The sequence below is a fragment of the Aphelocoma coerulescens genome, chromosome 3, assembly GCF_041296385.1.
Source record: "Aphelocoma coerulescens isolate FSJ_1873_10779 chromosome 3, UR_Acoe_1.0, whole genome shotgun sequence".
NCBI lineage: Eukaryota > Metazoa > Chordata > Aves > Passeriformes > Corvidae > Aphelocoma > Aphelocoma coerulescens.
The window spans coordinates 29,828,043-29,840,949 of record NC_091016.1 but is presented as its reverse complement, the minus strand read 5'-3'; the positions used below and the strand labels follow the sequence as shown (position 1 = coordinate 29,840,949).

The 12,907-nt window shown below is 41.8% G+C and overlaps 1 protein-coding gene across 10 annotated transcripts in view; it reads left to right on the top strand.

The window, feature by feature from the left end:
* The window catches only part of TRERF1 (transcriptional regulating factor 1), a 98,359-nt gene that overhangs the window by 60,454 nt on the left and 24,998 nt on the right, over positions 1-12,907 (top strand). For 7 of the 10 annotated variants that reach the window (XM_069009664.1, XM_069009662.1, XM_069009663.1 and 4 more), the window contains one exon: positions 8,138-8,235. The exons of the other annotated variants lie outside the window; for them this stretch is intronic. The gene's annotated coding sequence lies outside the window, so the exon portion shown is untranslated. The remainder of the gene's footprint in view (positions 1-8,137; positions 8,236-12,907) is intronic. 10 annotated transcript variants of the gene reach the window in all.

Here is a 12,907-nt window from a genome sequence, read left to right as displayed (position 1 = left end):
ATTTAGCTGTAGTCTGATGTCTCAAGGAGAGGTAAACCAGTGGGCAGACTGTGGAAGGTTATTCCAGAGGGGAAACCTCAACAGCTTAAGTAAACAGGACTTGAGAATACGTCCACTGCTACCTCCTAGCAACAAAAACTTATGAGGTTCAGCTGGCGCAGATCTGCTTGCTTGGAGGACGATTATGCATAATTCATGCTAGATTCAGGTCATTGTGACCTCAGACAAAATTTGGACTTGAAACACTATCCTCTGGCTCCTCTTGTAGTTCCTTCATCTTCATGCAAAACCCTGTGCCAGGGTGCCAGTGGGATCATGGGCAAATGTGGGCAGAGCCTGTTGGCTCTTGAATTGTCTGGGACAGTAATTCAGGGTCTATCTGTGATAGAGTTGAAAATGGTATGAAAAGGTCAGGCATGCATTGCTTTCAGTTGGAGGAGTGATGCTTGGTAACATTTCACTAATTCTGAAGGATTTCTTGGTCAGCTGGTAAGACAGAGTCATAGATGACAAGCAAGTTTATCGTCATCTTCAAAGTGTTTCCTACTTATCATTTACAAGAGAGGAAGCTGTAGTGGTGTACTGTGCCTGCTATAGAGAAGGTTTCTTCCCTGGTGCTTGACAGGCATTCACTGGACACTCCTTCCTCCTGTTCTACTAAGAAACAAGATGGCGGTTTGGTCAGAAATAAAGCTTTAGCTGTTAAAATATTTAAAAGACCCTTTTCTTACTTGCTCTTGTTTTCTTCTTCTCACCCCACCCCCCCTCCCCAAGTTGTTCACAAAATAAAAACAAACAAACAGAACCCCAAAACCAACTGAACCAAATAAACCCCCTCTAGCCAAATAATTATCTTTAGCCTTCCCAGGAAGGGAGACATTACTCTGATCTGTGGGGGTTTGTTTATATTTCTCTCAAATAAGCGTTAAGCAGGATGAACTTGCTTCTTGCAGAATGGTATGTGGTTACTTTGTCATGGCCGTAACAATAAAGGTTTTCTGTGTGCTTTACAAGTTGGCAAACTGGAGTGTTGTGCAGCTGGACTTGGGCTGAGTCTGGGCAGTACCTGGAACACGAAGCTACAGGGCTGGGAACATGCCTGCTCCAAAACTGAGGTGGTCTTTGAAGAGGAATTGCAGAAGCCAGTACTTGAAGCTTCAGAGGCTGCGTATCTGTACCTGGATGGTGAATGGGTGAAACGTTCATAGCTTAGCTAGGAGACCTTTTGGGAGCATTGTTGTTATTTTTGCAAGTATTAAATGAAAAATCTGAATTTGTTACAAGAAACTGTCCATAAATTGGGCCTAGTTCTTCCTTGCAAGCTGAAGGCTCCAAGGTTTTAAAAAGCACTGCCCTTTCCCCTCTTCTGTGCTACTCCTGGTTATGTGGAATACTCAGAAAGGAAACTGACGATTGGCAAATAATACCCACCCTGCAGGAAAGTCTGTATAAGGGAGAAGATTACTACAGGGATGGCTAAGAGCTTTTAATGTAATGATGAAGAAAATAGTCAGTGGAGCTAATACTTGTGGGGAATAAATTCTTCATAGAAAGTTGAGAAATGTTCTTCTGAAAATGGTAAAAGTAATTGTAAAAGCTGAATGGCGTGGCATTTAATTATGTAAGGAACGAAAGAGGCTAAAAAAAATAATAACCTGGTATATCAGAAAGCAATTTAAAATATAAGCTAGGGAAAATGGAATATTTCTGTCACAATAAGATGAATTCCACCACTGGCTGCATTGATTTCGTGTCTCAAGTTTTGTTCCAAACAGATCTGTAACTGGAGGGGAATGGGGATGTGGGAAAGGCACACTTTTGTTCCCTCAGCCTTCCAAGCCAGCCCATTCCCCTGCTCAGCAAGAATGGTGAGAAAGATATGGATAAAAATACAAACAGGACTTAATAATTTAATTAGCACTGATGGTCATCCAATCCCCAGTTGTCTGGTAATTGTCTCTTTCAAAGGGATCATTTGAAGCAGAGCTTGATATGCTTTGTGCATGTCAGTAAACTAAGCTTGTTAGTGTACAGTGCAAAGGCCAAAGCTGAATTCTTCTGGGTATTCACAGCCTTTAATAAATAGCGCGGCAGTGCCGAGGAGGAATCATTCCTTACACCCACTCGCCCTTAAGATGTTTCCCTTCAATTCAGGAATTAATATTCAGTTGAAAAGTTATTTTACATTTTGTGTCTTTCAAAATATTCTTGGCACTGCATAGGAGTCAGTCTGCAGAGGGGTGGGATGGGTTGGGGTTTTTTTTTTTCCCCCACCTACCTTCTGCAGGAAAGATCTGGAGCCAAGAAGTAGCTGTTAGACTTGTAGGTCTGTCTGCTTATTGGCTTGAGGTTGGGGTTTTTTTCGGTCTCATAGTGCTGTTTCCTGAGCTGTGGAGCTCCTGCTCCATCTTCTTAGGGCAGGGTTGGCATGTTACTGTGGCATGAGAGGTCCAAACATCAGGTTATCAGGCTGTTGGCAGAAGATCTTGCTGTGACATGGTCCCAACTCTGCCAAATTGGAACAATTAAGGCTAAAGCTCTAATTGTGGCGAGTGTCCACATAGAATTTTTTTTCAAGTGATTGGGGAATTTCTTTTAGGAGAGTGTCTGGTTTGCAGTAATTTTGCAAAGGGGAAGAATAGTTTGAGGTTTTTTCAAGGAAACAGAGTTGTTTATGGATGTCATTTTTGGCAATGATTTTGTTTGAACAGTTTTAGTCACCTCATAGTTTTAAGTAAGAAACTGAAATTTTGCAAGAGTGTGGGCTTGAGGTATTAAGAATAACGAAAAGAAGGGCTGGCTGAAATGTGTTGCAGAACTCCCTGTGCTGAATGATTGGATGATAAAATGCTGGAGGAAATTGCTTGTAGATAAACGAAAGCAATGCATGTAGGAGGAGGAGGGCAGTCACAATGCAGAGCATGCCTGATGAGTGCTGCACCAGGCGTTAACTGCTCTGGAAGAGACTTAGTGGTTGTCCTGTAAAAATGGCAGCGAAATGACAGACAAAACAGGTGTCAGTATGTGTTAGTGAAGGAACAGAAGACAAAACAGAAAGCATGAACATGCTGCTGTGTAAATGTGTGGTGCTCCCCTGTCTGTAATACCATATGTGGCTCTGGTCCTCCCTGTCTCCCATTTCACCTCCCCCAGTCCGCAAAGTGTTGTACAAAAGAAGAAAAATACAAAGTATGGCATGACAAAAAGCTACCAGGAGTCCTTGGTCTGGAAGGAGACCTGCAAAAATGATGAATGTCACAAAGAGATGGGGAGTGAGTGTCTGCTGGCCTTCCGAGGAGATGAGCAGGAAATGAGTGCAAGAGAGCTGTGAAGAGGAAGATGATGGGTTCTGCTGCAGCTTCTCTTGTACTGCCAGCCAGCTTGCTCTCTGAATTCAATAAGAAGAGGACAAGAGATGGTCATGGGGTAGGAGGTACAGGGTAATTTTCTCCTGGATGGGCCAAGCTGAGTGCTGCTTGAGGGAGCTGGGTTACATTCTGGCCAGTGCCAGAGAGCAGTCACTTGATGCAGCCGCCAGGGCAGGAACCTCCTGGGTTATGCCTGTGGTGTAACTGGTGGTCACCTCTCATGTGAGCACCTATTTGCTTTGTGTGATGGGCATGAAGCTGACCAGTAGCTCAAGTCAAAGACACTTTAAACATAATCTCACGTTGTACTGTATGTGTTATCTGAAGCCATGCACCCTACACATGAAAAACTAATAAATTTTGGAATTCGTAATCTTTTCTGTGGAATAGTGTCTCATCTGTAAGATGCTCCCTTTGTCTAAGCCATTTTCTCTGAAAAGAAATGTCATGCAATATTCCCGAAGCATTTCAACGATGTAGAAATGAGCACATAAAAACAATTATGCATGCTTGGAGAAGCCTGTCCTTAGAGGAGAATTTGAATTCCTAGAGTTTTTTTAGAAAGGTGCAAGCAAGAAGCTGAACACGGACCAGGGAAAGGGAACAAATTCATGAGGCTGAAGATTAAGAGAGGACTTCCAGCATATGAGGATAGATTCTGCTCAGATGTAGTTGTGTTAAGTGAACCAAAGTAATGGTATATGATTGATGATGATAATTCTGGTACTGGTAACTATTTGGTTGCTGATTTAGCCAGTTGATATTACAGTCTTTGTTGGTATTGCTTGTTTGAGACATACTCTGTTGTTGTTCTTGCATTTCCTATCTTACGATGGCTAACTTTTCCCTTTCCTGCTCCAAAACTAATTAAGTGCTGTTTAATCATAACCAAGCAGTTTAGATAAGAAGATGCTCTTTGATAATCATGATTTTTTTAATATATGTATTTTTTTTCCTTTGGTATATTCTCAGAATCATATTTTGGATGCTCTGTTGATCTACAGGAAGTCTGAGTTCCCAATTTTAACACCTGGGTTAAGTTCTTAATATCAAATGATACAAAGTTAATGCCATCTAAATAACCCACAGAATCACAGAATGGTTTCTGTTGGAAGGGGCCTTAAAAACCATCCAGTTCCAACACCCCTGCCATGGGCAGGACACCTCCCACTAAGCCAGGGTGCTCAGAGCTCCATCCAGCCTAGCCTTGAACACTTCCCAGGGATGGGGCAGCCACAGATTCTCTGGGCAGCCTGTTCCAGTGGCTCACCACCCTCACAGAAAAGAATTTCCTCTTAGTATCTAATCTAAACCTACTTGCTTTCAGTTAGAAGCCATTCCCCCTGTCCTGTCACTAAATTTGCTTTGTGAAGACTCATGCAGGACTAATTCAGCTTTCATCTAGAAATCTTCCTCTCGTGTGTTGCAATAACATGCAAGCACGTGGAAACTTTGATTTTCTGAAGAGTAACATGACTGGGAAAAAAACACCAAATGTCTTCGGTGTGATGCCTAGAGTTCTACTGCCATCCTCCATTTTATTCCTGGGAAAATACCTACTTTAACTTGCAGTGTGAAGCTTTGCTGATCAATATGTTACAAGCACAGTAAAGTTCAAGAAATTGCCTCCATTACTATCTTGAGATGAGAAATTGATTCAGCTGCATTCTCTTTCTGCTAATTCATCTGTGCTTTACATTCCCATAAAAGGTATTATGTGCTCCTTATTTTCCAGCAGCATCATCAATCCTAATGAAGAGAGAAGACTGAAAATTTATATTGTGTATATGGGATAGCTGATCTCTGACTTAGCTCTTAATTTGTAAATTTTGCTGTGGGCTTCACTTCTCAGCTTCTCCTTACTGTGCTTTGTTTGTATGCAAAATCTAGGGGCTGGGATGGAAGCAAAGCTGAAGAATATGGCAAAGGAATAAGGAATATAAAGCTAGATTGCTTTCTAATCTAAACCTCAAAAAAATGAGATGGTGATTAAATTTGATGGAAAGAATTAAAATCTCCTTTGTGAATTTGATGTACATCTGCAGTGCTTGGTCCTGCATTAATTATGTTGGGACTTTTTTCAGTGCTTATCAGCCATCAGTTCTCTACCTCTGGCTCTAAAATGTCCAAAGTTTTACCTTTTAATTGTGTTATTATGTATGAGACCTTTGCACATGTCTGGTAATTTCTGTAACCCTGCATAGGGGTGGTATTGTAGCTCTAACGATGAAAGTGGTATAGTGGGAAAAGCAGCCAGAACAAATATGAAAAACAGGAAAGGGCTTTCCTGGGTATTTCAGTTGTTGTTTTTCTTAGTGTCCATCAGCCTGGCCTCTGTAGGAAACTACCAGGAATGATTTGTCTGTAGAATATTTCGGCATTTTTACACTTAATAGTAGCATCATTTATTCAGAGCAGACGGATAAATAAAAAAGAAAGCAAAACTATATATTGTGACTTTGGTCATAGCTCATGATATAGCAGTTATTTTTTTTAATCAAATTTAAACATATTGGCAGGTTCTAAATAGCTGTGTTAAACTGAGGCAAGAAATGCCAACATTTTCCCTCTTGGCTCCACTGATGTTCATCTCAGGTTTTTTCTGTGTGTCTAAGTATTTTTTCTTACAAACAAATGGTACTCAATTTTTAGTCAACTCTAAGGTTCAACATGCCTGTTACAAATCTAGAGGTGTTTAAATAGCAGTGTGAAAACCAAGTCAGATAAAGCATTAAGTACATGGGAGTTTATTAACCTTATTTCAACAAAGAGGCAGGTTCGTGGATTTGCTTAGAAAAGTTGTGAGCAGACAGGATGCGAGCAGGTGATGAATGGTTTGTGTTTGGGGGCATGTAGCATTTAGGCTCACGTTTGTTGCAAGACATGGGTGCACACAGGTTTTAGTTACTGGGGCTCAACATGATAATGTTGGCATCAAAAACTCATGTAGATCCAAGAAAATCCATGCGATGCTACCAACATTGACCATCAGCCGAGGTGTTCTGTTAAAGAGAGACCTTGTAAGCAGGTCAGACTTTTTAAGGGGCTCTGCTGTCTCTCATGGTGCACACTTTGATGGGTTGATGTCTGGATTGTGCTGTGCTGTTTTCTGTGGGCTTGGGGGAAGATGAACAGGGAAGAAGAGGCTGGTGTTGGGCAGGACAAGGGAGTTGCTTGCGTTTCTCTCCCTCACCCTACTGGATAACTAAGGGAGGACACTTGTTCTGTGCAAGGATCTGCTGGACTTGGGGGGTGGCTTTTTCCTGTCACAGTGCTTGGGACCCATTATCAGAGATTTTAAAAGAATAATTTTAACAAGTGAAGGTAGTGTGATGGTGAGAGGAAGTAAATGTTGGTTGAGATCACTGAGGTTATCTGTGATCATTTCTACATTTTCCTCTTAAGCCTGGAATGACTTTCCAAAACCCAGCAGGGCTTAATGCAGATGAAGAGTTTTCCACTGATACCAGTGAGCTGTGAATTGCACCCCAAGTTTCCAGGCCTATTTCACAGAATCATAAAATACCAGATGGCAAGGCACCTCAAGGACCATCTGGTCCAGTATGGAAGACCTTGCATGTTTTTGCTGTACGCTGTAAGGTTCTTGTCAGCCCACTCTTCCAGCCTATCCAGGTCTTCCTGCAGGGTGGCTCTTCCTTCTCAAGTGTCCGCTGCCCCACTTAGTTTGGTATCATCAGCAAACTTTATCAGGGTACACTTGATTCTGTCTTTCAGATCACTTACGAAGGTATTAAACAGCTCAGTGTTGGGGGACCCCCACTTGTGTCCCTTTGCCCTTGGTGAATCCATGCTGGCTTTTCCCAGTCACATGCTTCATTTGTGATAACCCCCCTGCAGGATTTGTTTTGTAACTTTCCCCAGGGACTGAAGTATGGCTGATGGGCCTATAATTTCTCAGGTCCCTCTTTAAGCTCTTCTTGTAGATGGGGTGGCATTAGCTGCTTTCCAGTCTTTTGGGATGTCCCCCAATCCTCTTGATTTCTCAAAGATCACGTAGAGTGGCCTCACAATGATTTCAGCCAGCCTTCTTAACACCGTCAGGTACTGAGGGCCTTCCCATCTTGGCAGCAGCATTGACAAAAACAAATGTGTTGTTTTCATTTAGATAATTTAAGATGCCTTGTCTAGATACCTCTTCTGCAGTGGGTGACAGCCTGATTGTATCTCCCACATCTTTGACTTTCATTAATCCCTCCCTTCCTGGTTGCTGTACCTGCTCTTGTTTGTGTGATACTTGTCATGTAGGTTGCAAGCTCTGGGCCAGCAAATCTCCTCTCAGGGAGAATGTTTACCCTGCCACTGGATTCTGTCAAAGCAGCATGAGGTGCTGTGAAATCTTCATGGTCTCTGCAATAGAGGCAAGATGTTTTATTTACTGCATCAACATAACCCATTCCTCATTTTGCAGTAGGCGCCAAGCTGAGTAAGAAGGAAAGAGTCACTTACTTGTATTTCAGTCTGTAATTTGAAGGTCTGTGGATGTATCAATCCCAGAGATTTGACAACAATGCAGTCTCTCACAGTCAATAAGGGAAAGGGGTTCTTGGTTGTTCTTTAAAGGAGTTAGAGTACTGATAGTTGCCTTCTGCCACAGTGACTTAAAGGATAGAGTAACCTGGAGACATTGTATTGAAGTCAGTATTTTGTTGTGTTGCAATAGGGAGCTCATTGTCACAAACCTGCTTGTGCCAGCTGGAAGATAGCCACATGTGGGGAAAAACTAATTTCCATTCTTTTGCTTTGTTTAGATACATCCCTTTGAGATCACAGAATGAAAGCAGCATGAAATGTTATGGCAAAGACAGCACAAAAAGATACAAGAATCTCACAAATCCTCAAAAATCAGGTAATGTCAGAGCATCATATGTCCAGTTTTTCAAAGGCTGTCTTGTTTAATAAGATTCAGTGCTTTTTGACTGTTTTTCAAAATTTGGGCTTCCGAGTCCCTGTGAGTTTATTGATGGACCTCTCAAATCTGGTTAACTGTGTGTCGGTTGTGTATCTAGTAAAATATTATTTTGTGTTCCACAATATGTCTGACACAGGAGATGTACACACATTTATATCTTGAAGGACTATGTTGGCTATGTTGTCTCATACAAGCAGAAGGACATGAACTTAAGAAACAAAGAAGCAGCAACCATGGTGGTCATGTTTTTTTAGCCATTGGATTTGACTTGGCTCCATTGCTAGGTACCAACATGGTGTGTTTTAGAGGGATGGACTTTTCAGAGGGTCCTGCAGCTGCATTTCTCAAAACTCTCCTTTGGGGGAGACACCAGGCTCAAAATAGGTGTTCCCTCCCCACTGAAAGCTTAGCCAAATGCTATTTACCACATGCTACTACTTGTGCTTGGTTGTTTTGATTGTTCATCTGTCTCAGGATGTTTCCTCCTTACCTGTTTTTGCAAATCCTAGCATATGTTCTTTGACTGTTTCGGAGCATTTCCAGTTACAGAAAAAGGCAATCACATTGCACTCTTCAGAGTGTAAACACTGCAGAGGTCAGGAAGAAACTGCTCAAGTGCATTACAGCAGTGCTCCCCTTAAACTAAACTTGTAGGCTTATCATGGCTGTGGTCACAGCAATAGCTGATGGATTAATGTTTGAAAATTTCCCCTTCTCCCCCAAATCAACAGCAGTGACCAAAGGTTGTAATGTAGCCACATACAGTAACTGAATGAGGTTTAACCTCTCTGTCCTGAGTTCTTTTCATGTCTGCAGAACCAGGATCTTGCTGGGGAATAACAAGTCACTCAGTTCAGTAATAGAAGTAAAATAAAATATGAAGCTGAAGACAATTTTGATGATAGGACGTGTTTATTTTCCAGGAAGCGTTTGAGAATATTGCCCTTGATGCAGGACTTGGCAGAAGGGACTACAATTTCACCTAAGCAGTCAGTAAACCCAGGTTGGCTGAAGAGATTTCAAATCAAGTTTCACTTGATCAAATATGCAGTAAAGTATCAGCAAATATTAAAGAAAATAAAAGTACTGTGTTTATCACAGGTGATCAGTCCCTTTAGTTAGTGCTGTCTTTGGTATGCTTTTTAGTCACTTAGTCATGGAACATGCAGTTCAAGTGCCCTTTTGGCCTTAGTCAGGGCTTGTATTTTATTTTTATTCCTAATCAGTATTGTGGGGAGATCACATCATTTTGTGTTTGCCATTTTTATGAAGTAATGTGATACCTGCTTCAGTTGCAGTTCTCCAAACCCTTCAGAGTACCTTGAGACTGTAACACCAATTCACCGACAGCAAAGATAATCAGATTTGTTGAAGCAACCTTCTTTGTTTCTTTGGGACTCATGAAATTGTATCTGCCTTAAACTAAATTCAGTTAATGGCTTTATTTAGAAATCAGCCTTCTCTTCTTGAATAACCAGAATTCTGTTAGTTTGGGGAAAAAAAGTTTTCATTAAATTACCAGTGCCTCAGAATGCATTTTTTACATAGATCAAAAGGAGAGGAAAATGTTGCTGATTGTTTGTCTTCCTCCTTTCTTCTCCCCCTTTTCTAGAGACTTTCCTGAGATGATCAACTCTTGTTTTTCCTGTTAGGTTCATTGGGGTTGGTGTTTGGTTTTTTGGTTTTTTTTTTTTTTGGCTGCCTTTTTTTAAACTTCACTGAAGTAGAGAAATTGCTCGATTCCTCTCCCAAGGCCATCGTTGTTCTCCCCTCCCCCAAGTCCAATGTGTTTTTTATTAAACTGAATTAGGACATTCTAGTCTCTCCTAAGAGTGGAAATGGGAACAGCTTAAATGAGCAGCCACATGAGACTCAGCAGCCTCTCCAACTGCACTGCAGAAGCTTAGCTGCAAAGGGAATGATAATTTTTGAAGGATTTGTGCAACTGTTGAAGAATTACCAGCATTAATATTAAAAAGCAGCTAATCTGTTTTTCTTTTCCATTTTAAGAGTATATAGCTTTTTTACTATGCTTGCTATAAAAATCAGTCTACTAAATATTTTGCTTCCTTTCAGTCCTCTTCCCTTTTGTAATTCATCTATTTGCATACTTTCTTGTATACTGAAGTGGGTTTTTTGTTGTTGGCTTTGCTTAAAAACGTCAGCCTCTGGGTTTGAATGCAGATACAGGAGTGGGTTTGAGATCCCTGCCATTCAAAACAGCCAAAACTGAAGTGCAGTAGAAACCATAGGAGCAACTGTATCCAGGATTGGGATGAAAATGTTTTCATCCCTATAAACATTTGTCCGTGAGAGCTGTAGAAAATTTTTGGTCCTTGAAATCCATATTGCTACTTCAGCGTTTACTCTAACCAAAACAGCCATGAGTCCGATATCTTCTGACCCTTATTTTCAGTCTCTGCCTCTCTTTATTGCTATATCAGATGTCTTCAGGATTTCTATAGATACTTTTTTTTAAAAAAACAGAGTAGGTCTTTGAGTTATCGTCTCACCTCTTTTTCCCTTTTCCTCTCTGCTGGCTCACCCAACCACCTTGCCTGGCATTGGAAATTATTCATTCTCTTTGAGTACTGTGCTGATTTTTTTCCCAGGCTTATTTTCTTTGCCAAGCAAAAAGGACCAGGGGCTTGAACTCTTGTCTGCATGAAAAGTTATGAGGGCAAACCTGGTACCTAAACAGGCTACAAGAGCACAGGGGGTCTCTGAAATATGCCACTCTTACTCTCCTAATTCTATGCTGCTCAGCCTTCCAGCATTACTCTGGTCTGAAGATGTAGGGACAGTGCCAGCTTCACACCTGAGAGCTGGGTGTGAGCAGTGCAGATGGGTCTGTTCTTGGGTAGCACTCCCTTGCTTTTCAAAGCTGCCCTTCTGGCTGGGGTCGCAGTGGTGTAGTGGCCAGCTGAAAACTGTGCCTGTCTGTGCCCAGCCTAAAGGCTGGCTTATGGTCAGCCAATGTGGCAGGGCTGCTGGTAGCACTGGTGTTAGCAGAATGCAGGCTGTCAGGGAAGGAACTGCTGTTTGTTCCTGTGTCTCTCCTAAAGGAAATCAGAGAGCAAGATGATGTGAATGATGGCTGTCTTGGTTTAGGAATAGCTTGGCTGGAGATCTGACAGTTCTGAATAAAAAAACAGGTCAATGAAAACATTCTCATAAAAAAAAAAGGCTAAAAAATGAATAAGAGAAACCCTGGTTTGTTTCTATGGAAGCTAAGTAGGGGGAAAAATTGAAATGAAAGAAGGGAAGGGAGAACTTGATTTTGGATTTCATATTACCCAAAGTTAAGAATGAAGCTCACATTCCAGTGGCAGAAAGACAGCCACACAAGAGAGCCCTGTGTCAGCCTGTGTGACTGAGGGGTGGTAAGGCATGATTAAAACATGAGAACACACAGCAGTGACGCATTTCTGTGCAGGCCTTAAGTGTTAAAACACAGTTTAGGCTGCTAAGGGTGGTGGTCAACTTCACTTTAGCAGACGTTTTACCATCCCGGAGGGAGGGATGGACACAAGGAGGGATGGTGCCCAGCAAATGAGTGTCTGCTGGTGCTGTTGCTTGCAAGTAGCTGCAGATACTCTGTCCTGAAAAAGCTGGTTGAACATGGAGGGGTGGGGGGTTTTTTGCCGCCTTATCCAGTCTTCTTTTTTTCAGGCTAGCTAGTAAGTAGTCTTTAAGAGCATGTAGATTTTTAGCTGAAAGGGACAGCTGAAAAAACTTGAAATAAGTTGGACAAACTGTAGGATCTAATTCCCTTTTGATACACAGCCATGCAGCCTACTGAGATGGGTTAGATTAGTGCTGTAATAACTTTACAGCCTTTTAGTGAGTCTGCTTCCTTCAGCATTTGCTCTCGTACAGTCTTTTGTCATCCCTCTCCATTAACTAAGTTCTGAAACTGGCTCTGGCTGACATTCAGCCCTGGTTTTGAAGCCCACACCCAGCCCAACTTTTATGCATTGACTTATTTGTAGTGGATGTCTTGTTCTGAAATTCATGTGAATTCAGGCAGTTCAATTGTGGGACTGTCATTTGATCTGTTATTTTACTCGAGTTGAAAAATTCTGTGGGTTTCGGGTTCTGTGGTGTGTGATGGAGCCAGAAGTATTTATTTTATATAACTATCATCTTCTTGGTATTTCACTGCCTGTTGTCTTCTCTAAGTTCATAGAATGGCCTGGGTTGGAAGGGATCTTAAGCCATCTAGTTTCAACCCCCTGCTGTCAGCAGGGACACCTTCCACTAGACCAGGATGCTCAGAGTGCAATCCAGCCTGGCCTTAAACACTTCCAGGGATGGGACACACACAATTTCTCTGGACAATCTGTTCCAGTGCCTCATTACCCTCACAATAAATAATTTCTTCCTAGTATCTAATCTAAACCTACACTCTTTCAGTTTGAAGCCATTCCCCCTTGTCCTGTCACTGCATGCTCTTGTAAAAAGTCCCTCTCTATCATTCTTGTAGGATCCCTTCAGGTACTGGAAGGCCACAATTAGGGCACCCTGAAGCCTTCTCTTCTCCAGGCTGAACAATCCCCATTCTCTCAGCCTTTCCTCATAGGAGAAGTGCTCCATCCCTCTAACCATC